The sequence below is a fragment of the Stenella coeruleoalba genome (assembly GCF_951394435.1).
Source record: "Stenella coeruleoalba genome assembly, chromosome: 7".
Lineage (NCBI taxonomy): Eukaryota > Metazoa > Chordata > Mammalia > Artiodactyla > Delphinidae > Stenella > Stenella coeruleoalba.
The window spans coordinates 113,340,765-113,357,834 of NC_137153.1; the positions used below are offsets into that span (position 1 = coordinate 113,340,765).

General features: G+C 35.5%; 1 protein-coding gene across 2 annotated transcripts in view; it reads left to right on the plus strand.

Annotated features, from left to right (window-relative positions):
• PBX3 (PBX homeobox 3) overlaps positions 1-17,070 on the plus strand; it is a 230,427-nt gene that overhangs the window by 142,991 nt on the left and 70,366 nt on the right. The gene's annotated exons all lie outside the window — the stretch shown is intronic.

Consider the following 17,070-nt stretch of genomic DNA (forward strand, 5'->3'; position numbering starts at 1 on the left):
TTTGACATCACTGTATGGTGCCAGATTATAATATGAAGCTTAAAATACTATTTCACATTTTTATCCACTAAATAAAAACCTGCCCTGTGTTTTATTACAAAGTAGGTGGCCTGAAGGAAAAATATATGTATTCTTTCCTTTTGGTATAAAATATGCATTTGGGCTTCTCATTTCATCCCCAATCTGTGTTATTCCTTAAAAATGCAGAACTGCCTGAAGTCCTCTTTAATATTTAATTCAACAACTTTTTAATCTGTCATTATGCTGTGATGAAGTAAGCATCAAGTGTCGCTGAAAAAGATTAAATTATACTTGGAAATAGGAATTGAAATGATTTAGGGTTGGAGGCTGAATATTTGCTTTGCACAAGTAATAATAATAGTAGCTTGGGTGAAGAAGGGCTTGGTTTGGCTTTAATGTCTTTGCCTTGCTGTGCTCCCCTGTGGCTCCCCCTGATTTACGCTGGCATTACTGAGCTTTATTTTATTTAAATGGAGGTAGAAAGTGGAAATTACTACACTACAATACATTAATTATGCCATACTCTTTCTTTGTACTGATTTCCCTTTTTTCTGTAAACATCATAAACAATGATGCAACCTACCCAATATGGATAGCATCTGTAAGCAATCCTGTAGTTCTTGTTAACAAGCTTATCTTAGAAAGGAAAGGCAGTAATAATTAATATCCACCTATGGAATAGTGAAAAGCAAAGGAACATTTATGCTTTCCCTTTCATAGGGGATGATGTCCTGCATAAGAATTAGCTGTGATAGTATGTGTTACTATTTTAACCACTGCATTTTACTTCTTGCTTTTAAAATCTAGACTTTTATCTGTGGACTATTTTGTTCATAGCGACAAAGGGACAAACTTTTAGACTTCTGAGTGACTCAAGAATGTTCAACAGGTGACAGATACTAACCTTTTTGGAGTACTTGGTCTCTGCATATGTTTAGATCTCTGTCATCTGGAAATCTGTTCTGTCGTCTCTGGCTACATGGGCATATTTTTAATATAGCTCTGCCTACACAAGGCCAAAGCAATCAGTTAATTTAGGGGAGAAAACTAACTGAGAAATTATTTGATCAAGTGCACAGAAAGACCCTGTGTGGTTGTTTGAAAGAATGATACATTTCATTGTATTTACTGTTATCCATGTGTATTGGTGGCTTATATGTGTACTCTGGGTCATCATTTGTAATGAATGTCTTGAAAACATACCTTCACTTGTCATGATTTGGCACGATGATGGTCCTTCTCAAACTAAGCCTGGATATAGACTAAAATTTTGATGCACAGCACACCTGTTGGAATATTATCAGAGCTGTATTCACTTCTAGGAATTTGGTGTATCTGTAATTCAGATTTTTACTTCCCTGGCATCATGTCCTATCATGCAACAACAGAAAAAAGAAAAGACCGTCCTTCCTTTTTTTGAAACATTCTAAGTGAGAATGTAAACTTATTGCAGTAAATTCAGTATTATCTATTATCTCTGCAGAATTTGAAAAAATAAAACTGGCAAAAATTTTTTTTTCTTTTTTTTTTTTTTGCTGCCTTGGGTCTTCGTTGCCGTGCATGGGCTTTCTCTAGTCGTGGCGAGCGGGGGCTGCTCTTTGCTGCGGTGCGCAGGCTTCTCTTGTTGCAGAGCATGGGCTCTAGGCGTGTGGGCTTAAGTATTTGCGGTGCGTGGGCTCAGTAGTCGTGGCTCGCAGGCTCTAGAGCGCAGGCTCAGTAGTTGTGGTGCACGGGCTTAGTTGCTCCACGGCATTTGGGATCTCCTGGACCAGGGCTCGAACCTGTGTCCCCTGAATTGGTAGGTGGATTCTTAACCATTGTGCCACCAGGGAAGTCCCTTGGCAAAGTGTTTTTAAGATTACAAAGTTTTAGGTACCCTTTTATTTGTTACCCTTTCATTCTTCTATCACTATGGCTGTATAAGTTGCACTAAGACTAAAACACCTGGAAAAATTACCAAAGGCATTTTGAAAAGGATATATTGATTTTTTTCAGAAACAGTTTTTTGTTGGTAGCTTGAGTTAATTTTATGCCCTGCCTAATTGAATTCCCTCAGTATTTAGCTCCCCACTTTATCAGTGAATACCTGAGGTATGGAGGGTGGAAAAATTGTGTGAGTATCATTACACCCCTTTCATTATCATGAGATATTTGAAATTAATGTTCTGTTGTTTTTGATAGTAAATTACCTCTTACAGTTCATAAATACATATGTAGAGGATTAGGTTCACAGATTATTTACGATTTAGTGTTTTGATCTAGAATAACATTTTAAAATATTTTTTAACAATTGATTAATGTTTGCCTACATAATGCTGTTCATATTAAGATATGCATTTGTCAACATGTGCGTTTTTTGCTCTAGCACAAGACTAGTTGCCTTTCTGAAACCTAGTATGCTTGTAGGGTAAAGTAAATGCATGTCTTTGTAGAAGAATAAATAAAAAGAGCAACCTGAGTCAATAAGCAGGTTCAATTCATGCCTACAGCCATGGCGGACAGCTCATTTTGTAGATGTGGGTGTTTTGTTTACATTTATAATGCAGCTTTATTTAATGCTGACAGATATAGCTTGTGGCAAATGATAGTCAGAATGTATGAGCAGTCATAATGCTTCTGTCTTCTCATAGTGTGCTGCTGAAAATAAGCAGTTCACCTCTGTTTTTATTGAGGAAAGGATATGAGACAGCTATAGCTTCGTGAGGCTATTTATTGAGTTGTTTTACTAGCTGTGAACATGCCGCTTTATAGCAGTTGTGAAAATGGACTTTGCTAGTGTGTGGGAAAGGAAATAACACTGCAGTATACAAGGGTAGTAAAAAATCTCTATAAATAATTTTTCAGACTGAGGAATATTCTCATTTAAACAGGCAGAATGGGTTGTGATTTTGGCTAGGTGTCAGTTTCCCCAAAAAAATCACTAGGTTGGAATTAATCATATAACTTCGAGGAAAATTTTGATTCTCTAAAATTTAATTAGTTTAGAGCTTAGGAAAAGTTGCTTACATACCTACCGGGATTTAGCACAGCATTGTGGTGACCTTTGGGGCTTAAGGATCTATATTAACCATCTTAGGGGTAAAAATTATAAAATTACAGTAGGCTGCATGTATGTGTGATAAGACATACCTGTACCTGTAAGCTAACAATATGTTAATACTATGTTATTTAAGAATGTACGCCTGATACAGAGAAACCTATATTCATATATTGTTTATAATGTAATAGAGAATTCAGATGTGTAAGTAGCACACAAATGATGGAAAATTCTTTAAATATTTGTATTTTGGCTCTAAAGATTTATTATTCAAAATAACTAAGGGAAAGTGACAAAGTAACCACAGAATTTGAATTTGCATTATTTCTTTCATCCCTGGGAAATTATAGGCACTCACTACACCTGGAGCTTTTTACTCTCCAACTGTTTTGGTTTTTACACTAGTTTCTTTTTTCCTCCACTAAATCTGCCCAGGTCTGCTAAAGCTTTTTGATGTACAGTTATTTGTTGGCTACTGTAATTGTGATGGATATAATACTTTTTATTCTTAAACATAAAACAGAGCATACATATTTGAAATTTTTATTACTTTCCTATTTTTATTCAAATGTTCATCATACAGTAGTGAGAAGGTACACAAATAATATTTTCATGCATGCAAAATAATTTAGAAAGCAGTGTGAATCTCAGCAGGTGTTTCTTCCATGTCTGTGCTCAAATTTCTAGGGAACACTGAATATTAAATTGAAATAACCTCCCTTGATATTATGCAGCTAAAGTTCAGTTTAATTCTCAGATAAGGTTTTCTTGGACACATATCATTTTCTTCTCAAGTAAATAAAAATCAGACTATTTAAATACTTGCTACTTTACAAAGTAAATCAAAATGTTGCAAAGTACTTTCTTTTCCTTAGTGCTTTTATTAAGGCATTTGTGTTACCACTAAATATATGGATTATAGGGATGCGTAAAAATGTTCTTATTTCCTTCTCCACTGGCTGATGAAATGGGTTAATCTCTCTATAGAGCTATTTCCTTAATTCACCACCTGTTTTCAAATCCCTAGTAACTGACAAGGTAAGCGAAGAGGTTCCTCTGTGTGTGCCTTGTATACCTATTTCACAGAGAGAGAAACCTAGAATTAAAAAATTAAAAGTCTTGAATTTTTTTTTTAAGGAAAGTTGTTGCATGTTACTAAAAAGCTGCCATATTTAAATTATCATTCAGCCACCCAATTATTTCACCAACCAGGCATCCTTTCAATGGAAGTTTTCAACTCAAAAGGGCATACATCTATATAAAGTACAATTTATTACCTTTTTAAATGCCCATTTCCTTCCCAGCATATTTTAAGAATATGATAGACTAATGCAAATTTTATATATTTTTGATTTAGAAACAAAGGAATTGATTTTATACTTAGAAAAGTAAATGTGAGCTTGGCTAGTATGATTAGAATGTCTCAACTGTATATAAGTAATCATTTATTGTTTAAATACTGAAGAGGCTGTAGCAAAATGCTGTCAAGAGCCATCACACTCATTAACCTGCAGGCTAATTAGCCTCCTCCTGCCTGATTGCTGACAAGTTCTTCAATCTGAACCCATTGCTGTTGTGTCAGCAGAGAAGCACAGAGTGAGGTAGAGGAGGTCTCCATTAGATGTTTGTGAACAAAGTCTCTGCATTAAAGGTTTGTTTTTTACACTCTAACAAATGTTAAAGCATTCATATCCCCAGCTATAATTAAATTGGCAACTCTTAATTACTGTAATTAGTATATTAACTGTTTCCTTTCCTGTTCATTTATAATTGATTTCAAGAGATTACATTGTAATTTAATGTGATTTTTAAAATTTAATCATTGTTTAAAAGGTTTCAATAGTTAAATGTACATCTAAATGCTATTGAATATTTGAAATAATATGCATAAAATCACTTAAATGCAGTGTCCTGTCAAAACCAGTACCTATGGGCTTTATATTCATATGTCCTTTTTTCCTGTGCAAACATGACATTCATTCCCCGTTAGACTTTTTCGCCCCTGGTAGGCTAACATTTCTTAACTAGGTTGCAAATTATTATTGGAATGATAGAACATTTTGCAAATGCATCTTAAAATATGAATTCATTAATTCGTGGAGGACTAATTCATTTAGAATAGCTTCTTGAGGGCAAAAAACATTCATAAGTTATTTTGCTTATTATATCATCCAATCAAACTCAAGACTTTATGGAGAGTACCAGAAAAAATAGAGTACGTTTTGGAATGGTAAGTGATCTAAGTATGAATTGATGAAGTCCTTTCTAGATTTTCAGAATTATCACTGTTACTGCTTTCTGGCAAATGTTACTTACAATTTTGGTTTAAAATATTTGAATCATCTTCAGCAAATTAGTTAGAGGCCTAAACCATTCTGAAATGCCATATATACCAGCAAAATGTATTCACATGTCTAAAAGACCACATACTGAGATTTACTGTACTTCTAGTTTATGTAGGGAAAACTGCTATTTGAGGTATCTGATTTAAAAGTACTGGATGGAAGTAAGAAACAGCATCAAAGTTTATGGGAGGGGCTTCCCTGGTGGCGCAGTGGTTGAGAATCCGCCTGCCGATGCAGGGGACGCGGGTTCGTGCCCCGGCCCAGGAGGATCCCGCGTGCCGTGGAGCGGCTGGGCCCGTAGGCCGTGGCTGCTGAGCCTGCGCGTCCGGAGCCTGTGCTCCGCGGCGGGAGAGGCCACAGCAGTGAGAGGCCCGCGTGCCGCAAAAAAAAAAGTTTATGGGAGCTTTTCGTACAAGTGCGTATTTATTCTGTATTGGACATGGGCAGAGTTATCATTTGCATAGCATCCTGTAAAGACCTTAAACTACGTGATTATATATTTACCACTAGTTGGCTTTAACAAGCCCTAATTCAAGATTGGCTGTTTTAAATAAAATTGAAAATATATGTATTTTATTTAATCATTGTTATAATAATTAAAATATTAATGTGACTTATTTAAATTATCATTCACTTACCGTCAGCATTCCTTTTATGAAGAACTACCCAATGCACTACAGAAATGTACCCTACTTTAATGAGTACAGCTTTTTAAATACAGTGGTTTTTATATAAGAATTGTAACTTGAGCCTCAAGTCAACTGTGTGAAGGAATAGATGCTGAGGTTCCTTCTTGCACTATAGTTCTGTGGACTGGTAGTCTCTTGGCTAGGAAAGAGATTTGAGGTCCTGAGGCAGTGTTTTGCATTTTTAGAATAAAATTTATCAGTTGGGAGCTACCGTTCTCACCAATACGGACAGCCTCTCAGTATGGACACCCTCAACAGTATGGACACCCTCCCACTACCCATTCCCTGCCTCTACTTCCACTTCTCTAGCATAGCCTGATTCTGAGAGAAGAGCAAGATTTTCTCCCAGGAACTTTTATAATCTCCTTTAGAATGTGATGCAAGTTAAATTTCAGAGAATTTAGTGTAATAATGATTCAAATTTGCTTTACAGAGGAAATAAAATGAGTTCAACGGCCTTTTGAATTTTAGGGCTCATTTCAGAATCTTTGGACCACTTGTTATAGTCTATAATCATACTATCAGAGAGCCCTAACTAAATGCTGAACCTGTTGAGGGAAGGGAATCTATAGAACGTTTAGCTGACTCCTCTCATTTCATAGATAGGGAGGCAACTTGCCCAAGGCCAACAACCAAATAGAACAGCACATACAAGATGAGGATCCACATCCTTGGGCTTCTAGTCTAGTGCTCAAGCTTCATAAATGTGAGTTGTAGTGGATTGATTTAGTACTTCTTCTGGGTGTCTAAGATTATTTGTATCATAGTTATTTTATATTGAATGTTAAAGTTGTTTGAAGTATATGAGTACAATTTTATTGTTTAAAGTAAATGCCCAAATTCATGTAAAACAGTTAGTCTTTTAAAATAATACACAAGTACTAAAATAGAAATGGCTGAATTCAGGACTGATTTGGTACCAAAAACAAACAAAAAAACCCCACCCCAGTTTGACATCAAGGGGGTATTTTTCTCCAGTAAGTTATTTAATAAAAGAAACTTCTGTGGTATTGAAAGGTATGTTGCTAAAGTGCTGGTTTCAATAAGTACCTCTAAAGAAGCTAAATTGTTTTCCAAAAAACGTATGCGATGACAACCCTTTATATCATATGCCTAGTTTATTTTTTCCCTTATTGTGTATATCACAGTCTTTTTTTTTTTTTTTTTTTGCTCCGGACGCGCAGGCTCAGTGGCCATGGCTCATGGGCCCAGCCGCTCCACGGCATGTGGGATCTTCCCGGACCGGGGCACGAACCTGTGTCCCCTGCATCGGCAGGCGGACTCTCAACCACTGCACCACCAGGGAAGCCCTATATCACAGTCTTTAGTGAGAGAGAGAGCGAGAGAGGGAGAGCTGGCGGGGGTGGGGGGTGGGTGGAATGGCGAGCAGTCTGTGTGTGTGTGCTATTGCCAGAGTGTACATGAAGAGAGGGGAGCAGAGCGCAAATCACAGAGCTTCAAAATGCCATTGGCAGTGTCTTACAGCTTTTTGGTCACCTGGTGACCATCTCAGTGCCTCACTGCCAGAATGTAGTACTAGACTCTCCACTTCGCAGTTTCTACAAAGTTAGGATTAGAACAAGGAGACTTTAAAAAAGGTAACGTGCCCAAACACTTCATATGAAAATAAATTATTTGATTTTTTGATATACTTAAATGACAAATGTAATATTTTTCTATTAAATATATCTATATATGTGCTTGTCTAGAAGTAATTGAGGGCATTGTCTTCTGTAAAACGGTGGTGGTATTGGTTTGGCACCTCTGTGTATGTAACTGTTAAAGAGTAAAGCCCCCAAAAGTATTTTCTTGATATTAGCTTTCATTTATAAACCAGAATAATTCTGAATGCTTCTAGTAATGGGAGATAACCCAAGGCAAATTTAATTTTAGATTGGGCTTTTGCTTAATGTATTATTCATAGTATTGTATTATCAGTTAAGCATATCCCTGACAATAAACTTAAAACTTAACTTTAATAGTAATATCCACCCTAATATGGGTGAGTCAGATAGTGACCTGACATGATTTATTTTGCCTCCTTATTGTAGATAATTTTTTAATAATGGTGGGATGGAGTTATTTGCTGTTTTTCTCACCCCCCCCCCTTTTTTTTAACACTTCACCATTTTTGCTGCATGACCTGGTTTTGCATTTTTCTGATTCTCTGTTCATCTAATTAGTATGTTCTAAAAAGACCTGGACCACTTATTGTACAGAGATGTAGCCTGTGGGTATTTAATAAGGAGCTTTCAGTGGTACATTTGCATCTTTTGCTTGGGGTCTGAATAGTGAATTACCTTTAAGATCATTAGAAGCACTGTTGAATTGTTAAAATCAAGCCACAATATTCTAATGACAGTTCAAAACTTCAGGCTTCCTATATAACCCAGGTGACCCCAGCATAATTGTATGTAGTGCAGAAGACCCCAGGATAAACTGACGATGGTTCAGCTCACCCACAGTGTAGCCTTTATATGCAGGTAGCTTTATACCCAAACAAACCAAATAGAGATGTAGTAAAAACAAATGTCTTATTCTAGTTATGTACACTCAAGTATGTGTGTGTGTGTGTGTGTGTGTGTATACATATATATAAAATGATATATTTTAATATCATAATACTAGTCCCCCAAGTATGACTTGATACTTTTTAAAAAGAGACACAGCTCCTAAGCAATATGCAGAATATGGAATGTATTTTATCAGATAACTGATCTTTTAGAAATGTAATTCCTAGAAAACTAAATGCTTAAAAGTGGAGTGTTTTGTCAGGTTCTTACCATAGACCAAGAACTAAATAGGGAGATACTTTGTTGTTCAAGGATTAAATTATAATTTATTCTTTCTCTAACCAAATATTGAGAGCTATTATTAGATACCAAGTGAGAGTCCTTAAATCTTTTCTAAAAGGCAGCTTAAAATATTTTTTAAAGCTTATGTATTTTTGTTAGGTTTTTTTTTGTCATTATTATAGAATTGTAGAATTTTAAAGCTGGGAGAAAATTTAACACCTTTTTTGGTTGTTAATATTTTCACTAGTTCTCTGATCTCAAATTGATGTTCTGTTTACCTGCTACCACCAATGCCAGGGAGCTCAAAGTTAGCTGGTAACAAAACTGACTTAAATAAAGAAAAAGATAGTGATAAATTTCATGTTCTTAAATAAATGCTTTTACTTAGAGGGTATTTATAAATTCATTACCTGCCATTTAATCTTATCTGAGCTTCTCGACTGCATATGAAAACTAAATGAATATAGATATTTTTTTATCTACTAAATTTAGTAGATAACATATGTTAATTGATTTAAAATTTAGCAATTGTACTTCAAAACTGCCTTTCTGAAATAGCTGTTTCTTAATGGAATCTGAAGTTACTTAGTTGTGATCAATAATTTCTACTGAACGAGCTGTATATGAGTTTTAGCACAGTGCTGTGCATATAATGGGTAGTTAGTAGAAGTTTGTAGAATGAGAGCATGAATGAATGAAAGAGTATAAAGGAAAAGACTATATATCTGGTACATAATGGGGCGCCTATGTACCAATAGTTAGTTGAGCCAATTAACCAGCTAGTTATGTTTTCCAGAGGGTGTTACTTCCAATAACAGTTTCAAAATTTTATAAATAATAACCGGGCAGTAATTAACTCGAGTTCACCTGGTAGACTGTCTATAATGTGTTTATTTTGTTTATCTCATCCTTTCGCACTCTTTTCTTGTTACCAATTTACTACTCCGAGTTCTCCAGATCAACTGTGAAAAGTGGCTACCTGATCTGACAGGATCCTTGTTTGGTCCATGACATCTGATGTTGTCTTTTCTTTGCCCTTCTTTTAATTGTGTCACCTTCATTGTTAGAGAAACCCAAATCTTCCATTTCTTGAAGAAGCTGCTTTATTTCTATCTTTTAGATCTATTTTGGAAATAAAACAGAATTTGTATTTTTTAAAATAAATTATTATTTCTTATATGGAGAGAGGTTAATGGTGAGGCAAATGATTATGCAAAGATGTTCATTACGAAGACCTAAACTGAAAAATAAAATCAGAGTAAAATTTTAGTTAAAACTGGATCTAGCTTGCATGCATATTCAAAAATATCATGTAAGGTTTAACATATTTATGATCAGAGCATTGACCAATGATGTTCTGTTCAGTAGTTCTGCAGGATTTTCTCTTCTAAGAAGAATTTGTTGTATTCACATTTTTGTTTCCTTTGGGATCCCAGACAATGACTCTGTAGTCTGATTCATTAATATTGGTTGTCTTCAGCAGAGAGTATCCAGATTTGACCTGCCAAGTATTAAATTTTTAATGTGTTACTAGTTCTTTCACAGAGTAAGGCTTGTCTTTGTTCTTTGTATTTTTGTACCAGTACAGCTTGAATCAGAGACTTAATTTCTAGTATCACTAAATACGCCTCATTTTCAAAATACATATACAACGCACATATACAACTATAAAAATGTTTATCGATGAAACATACTTCAATATGAATAGCTACCTTTTAAAATATTTGAAATTATGCATTTCCAAATTTATTTTGAAAAGTGCCAGGGGGTGCTACGTGCTATGTACAATAAGTTAATTATTATGCTATTAACATTGATGATGTTGAATGTGTATTAGTTAATGTGTTAATGACGTGTTAATTACTGTACATGTTGTGAAGAACCTTCAGGCTTGTTCTATGATGCAACATGTCAACTTGAACCAGACCAAGTAATCTGCGACGCAGACTGTAACTCTTAAAAATAACACTTGTAAACATAAATTATAAATTAAATTATGCTTTTTATTATCCTTTTTCTTTCTGGTAGAATGAATAAATAATTCTTCTGCTATCTGCACCTGTTAGAACCTAATACTGTCAGACTCTGTTTTCCCCAAGAGGATTGGAAGAGATTTGTTATGCAATAACTTCCGCTTTGTTTACTCTCTGGCATCTAGTGTATATTTTATATAGATTCATGTGTTTTGCACCCTGAAAGATCCTTCTTTTTTTGTTTACCAGATTAATGTATAATGGAAGACACTCAGTCTTTGTGCAAGCAGGTAAAAAGGGGCCTTGTTCGATTACCACCACTAGTTGATATTAAACTAATCTATCGATATATGTACTTGTGATTCAGTCTATGGCCCTTCAAGCTTGTTGGCCAAATAGTTGAAACTTCAGGAGATCAGTCATAAAAAACTGAATGCCACTTTCTTTTTCTATTTAAAAGGGCCTAGAATTTGCTGCTATTTGAAAACATGGAATAATGCATTTGGTTTTTGCATAAATACTGCTTGAAAATGTCAAATATTCAAATTTCATTACTTCAACTTTTAAATTAATTGTTGCTCACTTCTTATTTGTCAACATTTTTGGAAAATATACCTGATGATAATCTTTAAAAGACTAATTTGGAAAAATATAATAAAATTGTAGAAATATAATAAAATTTATGTTATTCATAAAATATTATTTATTTTTATCCCTCCAAAATCGTTTGTCTCATATTAAACAAACCACATTTGTAAAGAATAACTCAAATGAACTAAGAGTCTTGTAGTGAGGATGTTTTTTAAATGACCCAGAGCCAACTCTTAAAAATACAAAAATAGGGCTTCCCTGGTGGCGCAGTGGTTGGGGGTCCGCCTGCCGATTCAGGGGACGTGGGTTCGTGCCCCGGTCTGGGGGGATCCCGCGTGCCGTGGAGCAGCTGGGCCCGTGGGCCGTGGCCGCTGGGCCTGTGCGTCCGGAGCCTGTGCTCCGCGACGGGAGGGGCCGCGGCAGTGAGAGGCCCGCGTACCGCAAATAAATAAATAAATAAATAAAATAAAATAAAATAAAGATGAATGTTCCTTTTAGGCAGTTACTCTATCTTTTAAGTTCTGTTAATATAATATGTACAAAAGGTGGTGAAGAGTTCAGGCTGTAAAGCTAGACTGTCCAGGGTCAAATTCTGGCTCTTTCACTGTCTAGCTGTGTGACTGTGAGCATGGCCTCAGTTTCATGATAATAAAAGTGGGCATAATAATAGTACTTACTTCTTAGGATTGTTAAGATGATTAAATGAGTTAATACAAGTAGAGCACTTTGAGCCAGCTCTGGCACATAGGAAACACTCAATAAATGTGAGGTCTTATTAACCTACCTTTAATATTCTACTGAAAATTATTTGGAAGCATTTAATTGCCACAAGCTCTCCGAATTCCCCGGGACCCATTATGAATGTGAGTTTTTGGTTTTCAGTCATTATAGTCTCGTACCCTATCACAGAGAAACATCTTATTTTTAATGATGATTTTATTACTCCAGTGTTGTGTACATCCACCTGGAGTCATCCCAGGTTTTTTCGTTCATCTAATCTTGTTTGATTTCCTATAGCACAGCTCTTGTTGAGATTTGTATTGGCATAGAAGGGTATTCTGACCAGGACTTTGGTCTCCCTTGCAAATATTTGTGTCTCTCTTGTTTACAGCCCTGATGCCCTCTTGTAATACCCATGCAAAGGGGATTCTAATAAATCTTGTGCTCAGCATTACACATTGTTTGTTTTAGCTGCCTTCCACTTCATGCTTCCTCCTTTAAGAGCGAGCCATTACGAAAGGTTAGATTCACAGTTAGCAGGCTTTAGCTCTCCCTTTTGAATCAGTGAGGTTGCCGTTTTATTGCTCTCCGACTTACACTTCAGTGATGAGAGTAAACTAGCATCAGATTAAAGGTCAGCAAATCCCATCAAAGAGAGGAATATTAGGGGCAGAGATAGTTGGAGAGGCAGCACACCACTGGGTATTGACAGGGTGATTCCAGGGTATCAGTCAGCAGAATTATAGCTGCCCAGAGAGTCAGTACAGCTTTAATGAGCCTGTGTGAAGAGGAAGAGGGTGGATTTATGTAGTTCCTCATAATTTTCTGTAGAGACTGTTATTGCAGACATTCTGTGGAGTGTTCTGGTCTTTCATTTAATTCAAAGGTCCTGGCGCTTATCCATCCTCTAAATTCCTTTTTGTTAGCTCAAATCAAAGTTGACATTTCCATGGTTTACCACCTAAAACACCCAGTTCAAAATCAGGTTTCTTTTACCAATTTTGAAATCGGTATACTGTTAATAAAAATCTACAATCATATTTATATTAATGCATATGTATTTCCTCTTCAGAAAAGTGGGTTGAATAATGAACTTTTTTTTTCATAAGTAGGCAGTGGGGGAAAATGTACATTTACACATTGCCCCCTAAGCAACTGGGGGTAAAAACTGATTGTAATTATGATATGGTGCTTTTCCAATGGATCCTAATGTTCATTCTCCTTAAATTGGCTTTCCTAATTAATTGTTTATATGCCCATTTGCGTATGCCCCATCTCGCTCTTTCTGCCCCCAATACCCCTAAACTGGAAAAAAAAAATTTTAATCTCTGGAGGGGAAATGTTTTTAATTGTTCTAATGAGCAATGCTACGTTTAATTGCTGTAATTTTCAGTCCACCTTGATTTTGATGTCTTTATAGTGAATGTGACACATTAATTTCTTATTAGGGGGGATTAAATCTCTGTAGTATCAAAATCTAGAATATGCTCTGGGAAGTCAAGTGTTTATGAAAAATGTCTGGATATCTTTGCTATAGGTTATTTGCTTAAAGAGTGGATATATAGATAGGTTTTTTTTTTTTTCTAGCTAAGCTTTTATTTATAGGTCACTAGGAAATAGATGGTTTGTGAGAAAATTATCAATAAATTTGCACTATAATGTTTTCTTTTATTAGCCAAGCCAGCAACCTTTTTGTAATTGGTATTTAAGAATATTCCTTTTTGATTATTTATAAGTAAATGAATGCATTATTAACATAGAGGTCTTGTTTGTGTGATTTGCTGCTTGGAAAATGCTTTCAAGCTTCTCTGCCATTGTCCTCTGTATGCCATGTGGGTGGTCGTGCTTTTCAGACACTTCCATGATTTTTAATGGAATAGAGTGATGGATGTGATACGACCATGAGAAGCACAAATATCCTTTTCAAAGTCCACCGTTGACTGAAACATCTATAGTATTTATAGCAAAATGTAAACTCCTTAAGAGAGATGCAATCAGATGACTATTGAGTGAAAATGTAGAAGCCTTCTTCAGTCATTAGTTAGATGCTGTATTTATATTAAAGAGCAAGCACACTTAAAAGTAAAATCATGTGGAAAGTGTAGTAAAGTTCATGTTTCCTATAATCATGCCATGCTTCACGAAGCCCTTTCAATAAAACTGAGTCTGTGTCCTTTATAATAATACAAATAAAACTTTATGCTGTGCTGTTACATTGGAATGTACTGAGGATGTCAGTGACCTCCATGCTGTATTTACTAGTATGCTATTTTGAGCAATGCCTGTGCATCAGGATAATTTGGTATTACAAAAACAATAAAGTGGACATTCCTTTCTGCAGAAGGAAAAAGGGAACCCAGTGGATATTTGCTATTCATAATGAAGTCAACTGACTGTAATTTGTATACTCACTTTTGAACATTTTAGAGAAAAGGGAAAGAAGATGGCTGCAGCAGAGGCAAAGGAAATGAATACAAAGATAAGCATGAGATTAATTATCTGATAGAGGCAGGGTTCTTACTGCCATGAGGTATATATGAATGACGTTTACTGATCACCTTAAAGTACACGACTAAGTATTGTATGTATTTTTTAAATTCAACAGGGGTCTATTATTTTCATTTGAAAAAAATTATGAATGAAAAAAGGACCATTTTTCTGAAATGGTACACATTTTTCTCCACAGTGGTAGTTTCTGACCCAAATTTTTTATCATATGTGGATTATATGTATTGTTTTTTAAAATACCACGTATTTAATCTTTGAAATATTTGATTAAAGATTTCCAAAATACTAATTGAGAACATGCCTAACTTTGGTCTAATTTTAACAAAACACTGTGTAGCCAGTTACAACATGGTAATGAGTACATTCGCAGGAAGAAGAGAGTCCTTATTTCAGAACAAATAAACACCATTTACTTTTCATGTGGTCTTCTGCACATGGCCATCCTCTAGATTTCTGAGCTTATTTGAAGCATGTGGTCAGAGACCACTAATAATGAGCAGCTATCATGAGTGTTTCATCATCAGTATATATCAAAGTGCTATTCTACTGCTGGAAGTGATATGAGAGTAAAAGTAACATAAAAGAGCAAAAGAAGAAAACAGATACTTAGGTCATAAACATTGAGAAAGCAAAAAGAAATAATACTACATATCATTATAATATGTTACAGTAATTGGCGGCACAATCTATGGCAAAGAAATTTTAGTATATAAAATGGAAGATTAAAATAAAAAAGAAACCAACCCAATCAGATTTGACCATGTATTGAACATTATCAGAAATCAGATAAAAGTTGGGACTTCCCTGGTGGTCCAGTGGTTAAGACCCCGCGCTTCCAATGCAGGGGGTGTGGGTTTGATCCCTGGTTGGGGAGCTAAGATCCCACATGCCATGTGGTATGGCCAAAAAACAAAAACAAAAGAAGGTAAAAGTTTTAATTGTAGGACAGATTTGTTTCAGATTACATTTAAGATTGCAAAGCTTCCATATTTTTTTTATATTCATGGCATGCTCTTGGTAATGTTTCATTTTCACAGATGATACTAAAGAATTCTGCAACTAGTTCTTTGACTTTGGGGAATGCAGCATTTTAATAAAACGGATTTCAGTCTGTGATTTAAAGTGAATACCACTATTGTTGTCTAAAGTAATGATTATATGCCAGGTACTATTTTAGGCATTTTACATATTTTATAGCATTTAAACTTCACAATGATTGTTTGAGTTGGTGGTGTCTCTATTTATAGGGAATGAGGAGGACTCGCCTACAATATCATAGCTAACAAGCAATAGAATTAGAATTTGAATCCAGGCTATTCCGACTCCATATTCTCCAGTTTAGTATATTCTCCAGCAGTGCAGCTCATTTGTATTGTATTTGCAAAGTGAATTTAAAATCCAATAGTATAACTTATATCTCTAGATATTTGAGGTAGAGTGGGACCCTGGACTTAGAGGAGGATAATCCTGTATTGGAATCACTGTTTTCACATTTACTAGCCATGTGATCTTGAGCAAGTCACTTACCCTCTTTGAAGTTTGGTTTATAGTATGTAGTATTGGTATGTAGTATATGCTTAATACGTATTGAAATTTGAATATAGAGAATTTTTAGCCTGAGCATTAGAATGATACCCAAGTACTAATAATAGCGTTTTGGATTATCACATTAACAACTGTAAAATAAGAAGTTAAAAGTACCTACATAAGCAACAAAAGGTCAGAAAACATTTGCTTTTCGGCAGGAACATTTTGATTGTGAACTGGGTGTGGGAGGAACTTATCAAAGTCTGGAAGATTCGGTCTTCCAGAAAATAGAGTCGGGGAGGAAGCAGCTGTGTGGAGCGGCACACACGACGCCCTCCGTGTTAGACGGAGCAGGCGCCACAGTGTAATGTTACCCCATTCACAGTGTGGCAGTGATCTTAACTGACAAGACAGGAAATGAAAATGCCATGGCCATCTCATTCTTTAGGGAAAAAAAGGCAAGGGAACAGAATGTGGGAATGTGGGAAAAGGAAGGATTGCAATAAGAGTTTGTGTAACAAATACTGAAAAGTCTTGGAAATACACGTAGTAGAAGAGGGCTAATTGGTTTCTGTGCAAGTCCAAATGTGAACCTTTAGCATTTTCTAGTGAGGAGACCCAGGCATGTGGTAAATTTGAAAAAATCATTGGCACATTAGATCATTAGATCACTGGTAACCACACAGAATAGCTAGTCATAAAGACCTGTAGGTATTAAAGCCAGTGTTATTATAATTCTTTTCCTCCACTTAGGTTCTGAAACTCATTGCTTTTCCTTTATATAGCTTTCAAATTTAGCTGTCATATTTACCAGTCCTAAGAATCTCCTCAGCAGAGCATTTTGTGTGAACGTCTATCCCTTTA